This window comes from Melanotaenia boesemani, chromosome 6 (genome assembly GCF_017639745.1).
Source record: "Melanotaenia boesemani isolate fMelBoe1 chromosome 6, fMelBoe1.pri, whole genome shotgun sequence".
Classification (NCBI taxonomy): Eukaryota; Metazoa; Chordata; class Actinopteri; order Atheriniformes; family Melanotaeniidae; genus Melanotaenia; species Melanotaenia boesemani.
In genome coordinates this window covers 16457563-16471758 of record NC_055687.1, presented here as the reverse complement: position 1 = coordinate 16471758, position 14196 = coordinate 16457563, and the positions used below count along the sequence as shown (strand labels likewise).

Here is a 14196-nt window from a genome sequence, read left to right as displayed (position 1 = left end):
TTGATCTTGTCCAAGTATGGGGCTGTGGTTTATTACAAGGAAAGGGTTGTTCGGTTGATGGGCAAAACCATACCTCTCCTGTTCCATGAAGATCTGGGGAAACCTCAGACTGTGGTTCTAAAATCTGACACCACAGTCCCAGCGTGGAGTGAGGTTATTCTTCCGGGCATTGTCACAAGTCCTTTTGGTGAGTGTGTGGAGGGTCTGCTTGAGCCTTCAGCTTCACTGTCTGATCACTGTGATGTTGTGGTGGCCCGAGTGGTATGCCGAGTAGAGCAGGGGGTTGTTCCAATTCAGGTTATTAACGTTATGGATGAGGAATTGACGTTGAGAGAGGATAGAAAGTCGGCACACTGTACTCGGATGTAGAGGTGTGGGATGGGTTAGAACAGGCTGAGGGGACCAGGGGTCAGGAGTCCTCTTGGTCTCTAGATGACTTGTTTAAGCAGTGGGACTGAATCAGAAGGGACTGGAAAATTTTGAACGTCAAGCTGTCCAGAATCTGTTAAATAAGCATCTTTCTATTTTAGCACTGGTGATACAGATTTAGGAAGGAACCCGCTTGTAAGACATACAATTGACACGGGGGACGCTAAGCTCATTAAACAGCACCCACACCGTGTCCCTCTTCATTTACAGGAAGAGTGTGCAGAGCACATTAGGCAGATGCAGGCGGGTGGTGTTATTCAGCCTTCCTGTAGCCCATGGGTTGCTCCGGTGTTCTTGTGAAGATAAAGGATGGAGGCCTGCGGTTCTGTGTTGATTACCGTAGGCTGAACGACCTCACTCCTAAGGATGCTTATCCCCTCCCCAGAACTGATGATGCTGTAGACAGCTTACATAAAGCTTGCTGGTTTCTACCCTAGACCTTGATAGTGGTTACTGATTAGTTACTGATTTTTTAAGTAATTAAAAAAAAAAAAAAGAATTTGAAACGTTGATCATCTGATCTGAAGTGTATAGTCATTCTATGAACTCAGTACTTGGTTTGAGGTGTGTGTTCAGGGTGAGAAAAGGATCCAAGCGTGGACACAATGTGTGTGAAAATGTTTATTATTTAACTGGTGATGAGCAGCAGAACGAGGAGGATGTGGCAGGCAGGCTTATGGTTCTCAAAGCTCAGAGAAATTAAAGGGTGAAATACCATTAATTGGCCTAAAAGTCAATGATAAGATCTTAATATAGCTTTTTCAACATACTGGAACCAAAGAAAAGAGGATAAAACAGGAACAGTGGGCTCTGTTTTCTTGCTTCTAGTTAAAATAAACCCTGAAGCAAATGTCAATAACAAAAACAAATATAACAATCCATGTTCCTGTCATTCATCGCTGCACATTCAGGGAAAATCCTGTCAGGAATAATGTCTAATAATTGCATCCCTCACCACAGGTCCAGTCAGTCCCTCATTCTGTCAGAATGTCGGAGGTTGGTCCGGTTTCTCAACATGAGGCTCCGGTGCATCATTAACATGATCACAGAGAGGGACATTGTGTCTTTGTGAAGACGTTCCCAGAATATCCACAATATAGTTGTTAACATAGTATTTTTATGTTTGTTGTGGCTCCGATGGGAAGTCATACAATTATACATAGAAGTGGATGTAGCTCAAAAAGTTTGAGAACCTCTGTCTTATAGGATGTATTTTTGGAAGTCTGCCGTAGTTTCCTCTAAGTATTAAATAAAATACATGATTCAGCTATTTTCTAGAGTAAAGATACCAGTACCATCACCAGTATATGATGCAACTATTTCCCACGTTTATCTAGATACCAGTACTGTGATCATATGAGCAAGTCCATCAAGTGTCGTTCTTTCTCTCATTTTTAAAGGTTTCCATGTTCGAGGAAATATTCTGTGCTGCTGTGCTGTTTATTGATGTGGTGAACAAATAGTCCATGAAAATATCACTAAATCTGTCATTTTTTCATTTTAATATTAATTAATGATCATGTCTCACCTCTATTCCTCTCTGTCCTTTTATCAGGATCCCATCATACGCTGTACATTGTTCAGGAGGTTAACTAGACCAAGCAGTCTTCTAGTTTCCACTGAGTACTACATAGAATAATGAAACTGGGAGGATGGTGTAGTTTAGGTTCATTAGACAAGCACATAAACAACAACAAGACAGTGAACAAGGACTGTCACAAGAACGTTTCTTTTCATTTATAGATGTTTTCTTTCCATCAATACCTGGAAGTTCAGTCTTGGCTCAAAATTCCCAGGATGGTTTTTTGTCCCAGTCCAGCCCTGATTACAAAGATGTTTGTTTGGTGACTGCTTAACATTTAGCTGTGAGACTGGGTTGAGTCATCACAGTCTGGTTCTGATTAAAGTCACACAGATGTGAACGCTGTCCAGTTTTCCTGCTGTCAGCTCACACAGCTCAACCATGAATAGCTTCCTAACCTCATCAGTATCATTAACTTCTCTGCTTGCATTACGGGATAATATCTGGTTCTGGAGCAACGTTACTCAAGTCAGTCATGGAAATTATATCTTAAAACATTGAGTTTACAAAGCAGTTTACCTTAGATCATTAGCTTAAATAAAGATAATTATCAGTTACTGAAAGTGAAGCCTGTTTCCCAAGCTACCAACCTGTCACCCTTTCCTGTGATGGTCAGGAACAACCCAGTAACCTCCAGGAAGAGTTCTGCTGTGAAGTGGAAGCTGCTGGAACATCAGTGTCTACAGTCAAGTTTATCACAATGAACTGTTCAAAGTTTGATGGTCAGATGAGACAAAGACGGACTTGTTTAGTTACAACGAGCTGATGCATGTTTGGAGGAATGAAGGTCAAGAATTCAACCCCAAGAAGACTGTAGTAGTTGTTAAACATGGTGGTGGTAGCATCATGCTGTGGGCTGTTTTCCTGCTCTTGTCTCAGTCAAAATGCTCTCTGGGTTCATCCTCTGGGAAGCAGAAACATCCACAGGAAACTGAAGGACATCTGTCCAACAAAATTAGCGTCCTGATAAGCTGCTGCTAGCAGGACAGATCAGATCTCTACAGGCCTGTTTCCTGTTTCCTGTTTCCTGTTTCCTGCAGACACGTTGGCGGTTGAGCAACCAACAAACAATTGGTGAATAATTAAACTGTGACAATTGATTAAGGTAAAAAATCTGGTGATAAGGGTCCAAAGAAGAATCCAACAGCTGAGGAAGTGGACAATATTAAAAAAAGGCCTTGACCTCATAACGGAGGAAGTGTCTGCTGTATGGCAGCAGTAAAAAGTAAACTGGATCTGGTCGAGAGTGTGAAGGCTCTACAGCAGCTGAATACCAAAAGAGGTTAGTGTATCATGTATTTGGAAAGCTGAGTCGTGGGTCTGGAGCAGTATCTGAAGAAACAGAAGAAAATACAAAACACCTGGACTACAACCTGCAAAACCTTCATTAAACTTATCGGATCATCTGAGGAAGCCAAGGTGATTTATATTAAGGAAAGTTGAACAACTGGAAAAGTCCAATGACTGACAGAATCTGGTCTACAGCTAGAGGAACAAAGATCAGCATGAGTGAACTGCTCTGGACTCTGAGGTAACTAACAGAACTAAACTATGACAACGATGGAATTCACTCTATATCTGGGGATTCAGTCTTTACACAGAGGATAAGTTAAAATCATCAGTTGGAGCTGGAAGTATTTCAATATACTGATCCCAACATCATGGATGTGGAACAGGATTTAGATCCAGAAAATAACTTTTTAGCTGCCATAAAAAATAATTACTGCTACTACACAGATGATCAATACAACCAGAACATTGACTCAGGGAGTAAATTATCACCTCTGCATTTTAATTGTAGAAGCTTATATGCTAACTTTAATAATATTAAAAGCTATTTACAAATGTTTACTAAACCATTTAGTATAATAGTATTATCTGAAACATGGATGTCTATTGACAAATGTATAGACTTGGAATTAAATGGCTATGAGCTCAGGTATAAGAATAGACTAAATAAAGGTGGTGGGGGTGGTGTCATGTATGTAGATGCATCTTTGAACTTCAGGGTTTTGGAAAGAATGACATCTGTGACTAATAGCTTACGTTAATACTTAATAATTGAAGTCTTTATGGAAAAACAAAAACATTATTGTTAGCTGTGTGTACAGAGCACCTGGGTCAAGCATTAATACATTCAGTGTGTGGATGGAAAGTGTATTTTCAAAAATAGGTAACAAAACTAGTTTTGTGTGTGGGGACTTCAATATTGACAAATTGAATCCCAACAATCACAATGGTACTGATGCATTTATTAATACAATATACAGTATGAACTTATTTCCAAAATTCACTAGACCCAGCAGAATCATGTCTCATTCTGCCATTCTGATCATATTTTCACTCATGACATTAACAATAATGTTATAAATGGATTGTTAATCAATGACATAAGTGACCATCTGCCAGTGTTTCCAGTTCATGACGTCAAGTTACAAGAAAGAGTCAAAAAAGCAAATAAAATATAGACAAGTAAGAACTGAGGAACACACTAAAAATTAATTACTATGAACGAGAGAGAATGCTGTAACGCGAGGCTCGGCGAGACTTGGCAGAATCAACATGGCGCGCTACTGAAAACAAACAAACGCCACAAGCTAACAGAGAAATATTAAAAAAAAAAAAAAAAATTATATATTCCAAACCACACTAACCCGGTCACTCTGGATCACATCGAAGAAGATCTCATCAGCCCAACGGATTTCATCGAAGAAAGCTTCCAGCGGATCATAATGGGCAAGCCTAACGCTGCAGCGACGGCCTCTTACACACACACACACACACATACATGCACATTTATATCAACAAGAAGCATCCAATACTCACCTTTTCACCACAAACATGACCATACTTAGATTTATCGCATGGAATGTGCACGGAGCAGGGACCAGAGAGAAAAGACTAAAAATCTTTAATAGATTAAAGGATCTGCAGGCAGACATTGTGTTCTTACAGGAGATTCATACGACGAAAACATCAGTGAATGCCCTCCTCGTGTTTACCCAGCCTGTTATAACTTCAGACAAAGAGGGGTAGCCATTTAAAAGCCGGATAAATAGAAAAGTAACATTCACAGAAATCAATGTAATCACAGATCCAGAAGGCAGATTCATCATAGTAAAATTATCTATTCAAAATATGAAGTTATGCTTAGCTCACTTATATGGCACAAATGTTGACGATCCCTCCTTCTTTCACTCTTTTTTTACGTCACTTTTTGAACGCTCAGATAGTACACTAATCACAGGAGGGGATTTTAACATGGTTCTGGGCTCAGCTGACAGATTTAGTAACACTGGAAATCATCAAAACTGGCAATCCACAAACACTGTTAAACAGTGTATGGAGGATTTTGGACTTTGAGGTATATGGCGGTCTTATCACTCTAATATCAGAGAGTACACTTCTTTTCCTCAGTTCACCATTCATACTCCAGGCTAGATTATTTTTTGGTTATCAGCTCTTTGGTGAATGAGATTTCAGAGACCCAGATCCACCCCATCACTATGAGCGACCATGCACTTTGAGGAACACAACAATCACACCACAGGCTAAAAAAGATTAATACAGCGTTGCTTAAAGATCCTGAGTTTATCAGCTATTTCACAAAAGAATGTGTTATTTACTTAGAAAACAATGACAAACCAGGAGTCTCAGCATGTGTTCTGTGGGAAGCAGGGAAGGCGGTAATGCGAGGCAAAGTGATTTCTTTTTCATCACATAAAAAAAAGAAAAAACTAAAAAGTTTAAAATTAGAACTAAGAATTAAATCATTAGAGGATGCCTACAGTGCTTCACCAGATGAACCAATGATGAACCAAATAAGGAAGGTTAGACTTGATTTAAATGACATAATCAACAAGAGAACAATATCTCTGGTGCAAAGATTATGCTTGGAGACGTTTGAACACAGAAATAAATCTGGAAGATTTTTAGCTAATCAATTAAAAACAAACAAGGAAAAATATACAATATCAGCTGTTAAAGATTCAGCAGGTAATATCACACATGACCCAGATGCAATAAACAACATCTTTAGAGATTTCTATAAAACTCTGTATACATCACACTTAGATCCATCAGACAATGATATCCATCATTTTCTTAACAACATAGATCTTCCAGGTTTACAGCAGGAACAAGTCACGGCCTTAGATTCCCCCTCACAGTGGAGGAGCTACATGAAGCCCTTAAACATATGCCCTGTAAAAAAGCCCCAGGTCCGGATGGCTTCCCAGCAGAGTTCTATAAAGAATTCTGGTCAACACTGGCCCCAACATTTTTCAAAATGGTGACACAAATAAAGGAAAATGGTTACTTACCCCCAAACATAAACTCTGCCACCATTACTGTACTATTAAAACCAGGTAAAGACCCCACAATACCATCTAGCTACAGACCCATATCACTGATAAATGCAGACCTTAAAATAATTTGCAAAGCATTAGCTGGAAGGTTAGAGAAAGTAACTCCTCTCATTATACACCCTGATCAAACAGGCTTTATAAAGGGCAGATATTCCTCTGTTAACATGCGGAGACTAATTAATATAATAGATTATTCTACCATCAATAACCTGGAAACAATAATAGTTTCTTTAGATGCAGAGAAAGCTTTTGATCGTGTTAACTGGAAATATTTACTAGCTACTCTAAACAGATTCGGCTTTGGATCCACTGGATTAAAATCTTATACAGTTCTCCTAATGCGAGTGTTAGAACAAACGACCAACCTCTCCAAGTTTTAATCTACAAAGGGGTACCAGACAAGGTTGTCCACTATCTCCCTCACTTTTTGCTATATTTATTGAACCGCTAGCTGCTGCAATTAGACAAAATAAAGCTATTAAAGGCATTCAGTCCAAAAATATATTTCATAAAATAAGTCTTTATGCTGATGACGTTTTACTATTCCTCCAGAACTCACAAACCTCTCTATCTGAAACAATCTCACTAATTAATAAATTCTCATCACTGTCGGACTACTCCGTTAACTGGTCTAAGAGTACAGTTCTACCCATCAACTGTAGCTTTCAAAATCTACCCAGCATCACCTTAAAATCAGGTAACATTAGATACCTGGGTGTAAATATTCCCTCCAGGCTCTCAGAACTAACAAAACTTAATCACACTCACCTTCTTAAGACTATAGAAGATGATCTTGCTCGCTGGAAATCTCTACCCATTTCACTCATGGGGAGAGTGCCACCATAAAAATGATGGTTCTACCCAAAATCAACTATTTGTTTTCTATGATTCCTATGAAACCCCCCTCTACCTGGTTTAAATCGCTAGAATCACACATCTCCCGATTTCTCTGGAAAATAAACCACCCCGGATCAGTTTAAAAACTTTACAGAAGCCGAAAGATAGAGGAGGATTAGACTTGCCTAACTTTCAACATTACTTCCTAGCTAATAGATTGCAATATGTCCTAAAATGGCTCAAACCTAGTCCACTAGATGACCTGTGGATAGACATAGAACAAACATTTTGTGACAATTTGGAAATTTCTGATCTTCCTTTTTTCAGCTTAAGTATAAAAAAGCAAAAGTGCTTTAAAAGTGTCAACATCAGCACTTCTCTGACAGCCTGGTGGGAATTTCTCAAAAAACCAACTCCTCAAATACCATGTAAACTCACACCCATCTGGAACAATCCTGATATTCTACTAAACAAAAATATGCTAAACTTTAACCAATGGATTAACAAGGAATTAAATACTTTGAACATATTATCCATAACAGAAACATTTTATCTTTTAATACACTCTCATCACAATATGGGATTAACAGCAACAGATTCTTAGAATATCAACAGCTCAAAACCGTAATACACACAAAATTCCCCCTTCACCGAACAGATCTGGAACTTCCTCCAATAGTAGCAGATTTTATGGACCTCTGTACCCCCAAATTACTTTCAAAAATATACAGATCAATGTCAAAAATAGATTATTCAAATTCCCTAATACTTCAAAATGGGAGACAGATTTATCCATCAATCCTAGCCAACCATTTTGGCTACAATTATGTCTTAATGCCTTTACTATGACAGACAGCCCAAATCTACAACTCAACTCAATACAATACAAAGTCCTTCACAGAAGGCATTAAAAAGGACTATGGATGTTCGGGATGGGTCTTAATCACTCAGATATCTATACATAGTGCACAGGCAAAACAGCAGATGATTACTTACACACTTTATGGCTCTGTTCACTTGCCCAAATGTTCTGGAATAAGGTTTGTGAGGATTTATTAACATGGGTTAGATGTAACATTCCTGCATGTCCAAAACTTTGTTTACTGGGTGACCTAAGTGACATTAATATAGACACTAACAAAGCACATATGGTCCTCACGGCCTTATGTATCGCAAAGAAAACTATTCTAGTGAACTGGAAGTCAGACCCCCAGGGTCTGGGGCTGCCTCCCCCCAGCTCGGTGGGCCCGTCCGGGGCCTCGGGGGGGGCTTGGTCGCCCTGGGCATGCCATCGGGGTCGGGCTGATCCGATGCCGGGCAGGTACCCTTGGGATTACAATGTGTCCGTTGGGTCTAAGGGAGGGGGTAGGGGGAAGGGGGCGGCGGGGGTCCTGGTGGGCAATGGGGGGGATTAGGGCTCATGGGGCTGGAGTCTGCTCTCCTTCTTGCTCTCTCCCCTCCCGCCGGGGGCTCCTTTGGGGTGGATGGGGACGCTGTGCCTTGGACCAGACCAGGATATGTATGTGCAACCTGGGGCTCTCTGGTCCCCTGGTGTGGTGGCGTGGGCTGCCGGGGGTTGGTGGGCATCCGGGGCACTGATGCGTTGGGCTCTTGGCAGGGCTGGGCATTTGCCCCTCTTCCCTCGGGTGGTCTTGGGGAGGCGAGGGCACCTACAGCGGCCAGATGAGGAGTTGGCTGCCTGTGACAGCGATCTCTCTCCCAGTTGTGCCCCTCCCCGGGCCCGGCTGGTACGGGGATCTCTCTCCCAGTTGTGCCCCTCCCCGAGCCCCTCTCCTCCCCCGCCACCCCACATCATACACACTACACATTGGGCACTGTGGGGCGGGTGGAGGTGATGGGTTTGGCTGAGGGGTCCCCATTGCAGGATCCCCCGGTGGACCCCTGCGACTGACCGCCCCACTAGATTTAATCACAACCTAGACATCAATGTACATTTAGGGCCTTGTGGGGATGGGCACATGGGCTGTGGGTGGGCGGACCCTAACCCTTCCTCCATCCCCTCCCTTTGTGACCTCTCTCCCCCGATTTTATTTACATGTTAGACACTACCACATTTAACAGTACTGCACTACACACATAACACACACTCACACACACTGAGGGAGTCCTGAGGGGGTCCTGCTGCCTGGCAGCAGTGGGGCCCACCACCATCTCATGGCTCCTTCCAGTTTTTAATTGCATTATAAATAGCCCATACTCATGCACACGCAACTCAGGCTGGGGGGTTGGGGGGCGGGGGTCTTCCTACGCCCTCGTGTCCCGGGATGCACTCGGGGCTGCGTGGGGTGGAGGTTCGGTGCCTGCCTGGAGTCCTGTGCGGGGTGCTACTGGGCGCCGTATGCCCTGGGGGCTGCCCTCGGTGCCGCATTGGGGGGCTGGTGAGACCTCAGGGAGAATGTATGTGGTTATGTGGGTGTGTGTATGTGGAGAGGGTCGGGCCTGGGGCCCACCAGGCCCTAGATTCCCTGGGCTGCCCTGGTGGGGGTGGGGGATGAATGGGTAAGGGTTGGGGTAAAAAGGTTTTTTTTTTTTTTTTTTTTTTTTTTTTGGGAAGGGGGGGGGGGTGGAGGAGGACCTGCGGACATGTTCTTGTCCCTGGGGTGCCTAGCCTTGGTGTTGGGTTGGCGTGGCCCACGGTGGTTTTGCATGGGGCGGGTAGGGCCCCGTCGGGTTTCCCGGGTGGGGCTCTGCTGGGGGGAATGAGTGGCCCTTGGGCCTGTGGGGCGCCTGCCCTCCGTGCGGCCCGCACCGCAACGCCCACTGGGCCTGCTCGCCATCGCCCTGGGCTGCCCGGTGCACCTGCCCCGTCGCGCCGGGGGTTCCGGTCTGGGGGGCCCCTCTGCTCTGGTCCGGGTGGGCCGCTGCTCTGTCTGCTTTGGCTGTCCTGGCTTGGTGCTCTGTGGACCTGCTTGGCCTTTGGGGCCTCGGGCTCCCCCCGTCTCCTGCTGATGCTTCGGGGTGCGGCGTGATCGCGGCCCCCTTGCGGGTACACATTTCCTCCTTGTTGCATGGCCACACATGCATGTTAACACGTGCATGCTCACAAACGTGCTCGTCTCTCCATCCGCTTCTCACTAGATGTAGCTGATGTTTGCGTGTTGGTACGTTTGTCTGCAGGTACGTTTGATGACTATTGTAATTTTTTATATCATCATCATCCTATTTTTCTTTCGGTATCATGTAGTACTGTGGTAGTTTATATTGTTGTTTTTTTTTGTGATATGTTCTGGGCAGCATAGACAACTGTTATTTCCACATTTTAATCCTGTCCTTTTCTCCCTTTTTTTTTTTTTTCTCTCTTCCTCTATCTCCCTGTCAGGTTCGGCACTGACATATAAAGACTAAAGAAAATAAAATTACAATAAAAATAATAAAAATATCAAGGGCAGCCATGTATATAACATGTCTCCCTTGGTAGAGCAAATCTGTCAAGCAAAATATGGCACACAGACCACCGTTCTGTATGTTAGGATGCTGGACAGGACAGGGTTAAAAAAAAAAAAAAAAAAAAGAAAAATGAATTACTGGAAAACAACTGGGACATAATATACAGAGAAAAAGATTTTAATTTAGCATATAACAAGTTTCTAAAATATTTTCTCCATTATATAATAAGTGTTTTCATATTTTGAAATGTAGCAGAAAAGTAGCCCATGGATCACCGAAGGAAATACCTGTAAAAGAAAAATTTACTTTCCAGAGACTTCCTAAGAAAGAGAACTAAAGAGACAGAATATAAACATAAAAATACAAAAATTAATTAACTTAAATCAGAAGGGCAAGAATAAAAGATACTATAAGAGGATATTAGAGGAAAATAGCAGGAATACAGAAAATACTAAATAATATTAGAAGAAATAGATTTAAACAGAATAATTTGTCTAAGTATTTCATGGATGATGACATTGGAAATTACAACATGAAAGAGGTAGATAATAACTTTAATGAAGCGTTGTTAGTGTAGGACCTGAACTTGCTAAAAAAAATCCTGATTCAGGAACTTATGATCATTTAAGTGAGAGAAATCCTTGTTCATTGTTTCTTCAAGCAGTGGATGAAAAGGAAATTCTGAATATTGTTATGAAATGTAAGAAGAAACAGGCCACTGAATGTAATGATGTTGATATATTTCTAGTAAAAAAGTCATTGAGGGCATTTCTAAACCATCAACGTACATCTTTAATTTATCATTTCAAACTGGTACATTTCCCAATAAAATGAAAACATCTAAAGTCATCCCCTGTTTAAGGCTGGAGACAAACACTATTTTAATAACTACAGACCGTCTCCTTACTACCACCATTTATTTTAAAATACTGGAAAAACTCTTCAATAACAGATTGGACTCTTGTTTTAGAAAAGCACAAAATTCTTGCAGAGAATCAGTTTGGGTTCCGGTCAAACAAGAAAACATCACATAATGCTGTTTGGTAATAAAGCAAATAATACACTGTTATTAATAACAATAGAAGCAGTGGAAACAGACAGAGTGCATGAAATAAAATGTTTGGGGGTAATCATTGATGACAAACTCAACTGGAAATCACATTTTAAACACGGACAAACTAAAGTCTCAAGAAGTATTTCTATAATAAGCAAAGCTAAGAAGGTCCTGGATCAGAAATCCCTCCATACACTTTACTGTTCTCTAGTCTCACCGTACTTACAATGCTGTGCTGAGGTATGGAGCAACTACTACAAAACATCATGACGGCCACTGACTACTATTCAAAAAGAGCAATACGGACATTTCATAACAGCTATCAGGAACACACACACTCATTATTCCTTCAGTCAAAATTATTACCATTTACTGACATTGTGGCCAAAATATCAAACAACCTCAATAATGTTCAAAGCTAAAATAATCTATTACCAAAAAATGTACAGAAATTATTAACAATTCATGAGGGTAATTATAATTTAAAGGGGAAAATTAACTTTAATATCTCCTTAATTCGTACAAGAAGGAGAAGTTTTGTGTTTCGTTATTGGGGTGAGACTATGGAACAGGGTCACCATGGATTTGAAGCAGCGTCCAAGCATGAAACAATTTAAAATGAGCTGCAAAGACACTGTTTTCCAGAGGTATAGGGATGAGGGAGGTGCTGGGTAGCACTAATGGTTAAGAGGATAGTGTGCTGGTGTTAATTCTTTCTTCAGGGGTCATTTTTCTGGTTTCGTCTTCTGATTGTATGTGCATGTGTGTATGTAGGTGTGTGTATGTATGTGTACATTTACATTTAACATTGTTGTATTATGAGTATATTAATTAAGTTTACATATTTATCAATAAAAGGCCAGAAACCAAATTTATGTAACTGCTAATATCAGGCCTTGGCTTCTAGACAGATTTAAACCAGGAAACTTATCACCAGTATTTATTATTTAATGAGAAGAGGTCGAAGTTCACAAGTTAAACTTCTTCTCACTCCCTTATAAATATGTATTTGTATGTCTTATTTGTTTTCTATGTCTTCATTTCCATGTTTTTTTGTTATTTTCTTTCTTTATTTTTTTCATCTTATATTTTTCTTATTAAAAATTAAAAATTGAGATCAGTCCAAGATTTGTCTTTTAAAATGGAATAAAGTGAAATGATGAGCTGAAATCTGCTGAAAGCTGTTAAACAACAAGAGCTGCTGGAAGTGTTTTCATGAAGAGATCATTAACATTGTGAAGAGGAATGGACTTTATTCCAGCAGCAGCTCAAAGCAGGAGATTCATATTTATCTGGATATTTGAAGGAAAACATTCATTATTAACCAAAGATGCTGAAAATGGATTGATTTGATTGATGGTGTGTTGAGGTTTCATTTCATCATTTAACACTGCAGATATCTGAAATCTTCACAGAGTTGATGGTTTGAGAAAATTCTGCTAATAAGAAAAAGAAGAATAAAATGTTAAATCCATAAAGACAGCAGTAAAGAAGAAACTCCCTCAGCTCAGTGTGTTTTGTGACTCTGTCTGAGATGGAGGTGAAATATGTGAACCTGGGCTGTGCTTTACTGCTCTCTTCCTGCCACTAACACTGTTTGACATCTGCTCATCTGAAGGTTTTTGTACAGGCTGCAGGGATCATTTCTCACTGTGGAGAAAAGATTTCTTCCAACAGTTACAGTAGTAGGTGGCTGAATGATCCAGTTTAACTTTCTCTATCTGCAACTCACAGCCGTTCTGATTATTCACAGCTGAGAAATCATTTATTTGAGGATGAGTCGAATAACTTTTATCTATTTTTCCATTTGACTTATCAATATCGAATATTACTCTGAATGTTTCTGTCTTCTGGTACCAGTAAACATAATTGCTACTACACAGGTGAATGTTTCCACATCTGAAGGAGACACTTTCACCAACTCTCCTGGTCAATGTTAAATCATCCTGAATCAGCTCTGCTGCCATGGCAACCAGCGCTGTAGAGACACAGCCAGACAGATGAAGGTTAGTGTGACAGTGTTTGTTCCAGGTGGAGTTTGTTGGCTCCTGATTGGCTGGAAACACTCACCTGAACACAGCCAGCACAGAGCAGCAGCTGGGAGGAAAAGCATTGTGTGCAGTGGTGTTTCCTCTGGTGAACCTGGGGAGAAGTGGTGCTCTGATGCAGCTGAGGCCAAACAAGGACGAGCTGTGAGATCAGAGCAGGACCACGTGCTTTCTAACAGGTCCTCAAAGCTCCCATCAGCCCCTGCGGCCCACAGATCAGACTGCTGCTGCTGATTGACAGCTCAGCTGAAGCTGCTGTGTGCTTTCATGCTCTTGATTTCAATCTGACAGCAGATGAAAAAAATCTGCCTCACATGATGCAGAAAGACTAAAAACATTCATGTTCCCACAAACACGTTCAGGTTGGTGGTGAATTTAGTACCACACACTGTTATCTGTTGTTTAGCAGCTGGGATGAAAATACACAACTACAAACCCACACAGCTCCTCAACTCTCATTCAGCTCTTCAA

At 41.2% G+C, this 14196-nt stretch overlaps 1 protein-coding gene across 1 annotated transcript in view; it reads right to left on the bottom strand.

Annotated features, from left to right (window-relative positions):
* Window positions 1–14196, bottom strand: part of c1r (complement component 1, r subcomponent) — a 36323-nt gene that overhangs the window by 671 nt on the left and 21456 nt on the right. The gene's annotated exons all lie outside the window — the stretch shown is intronic.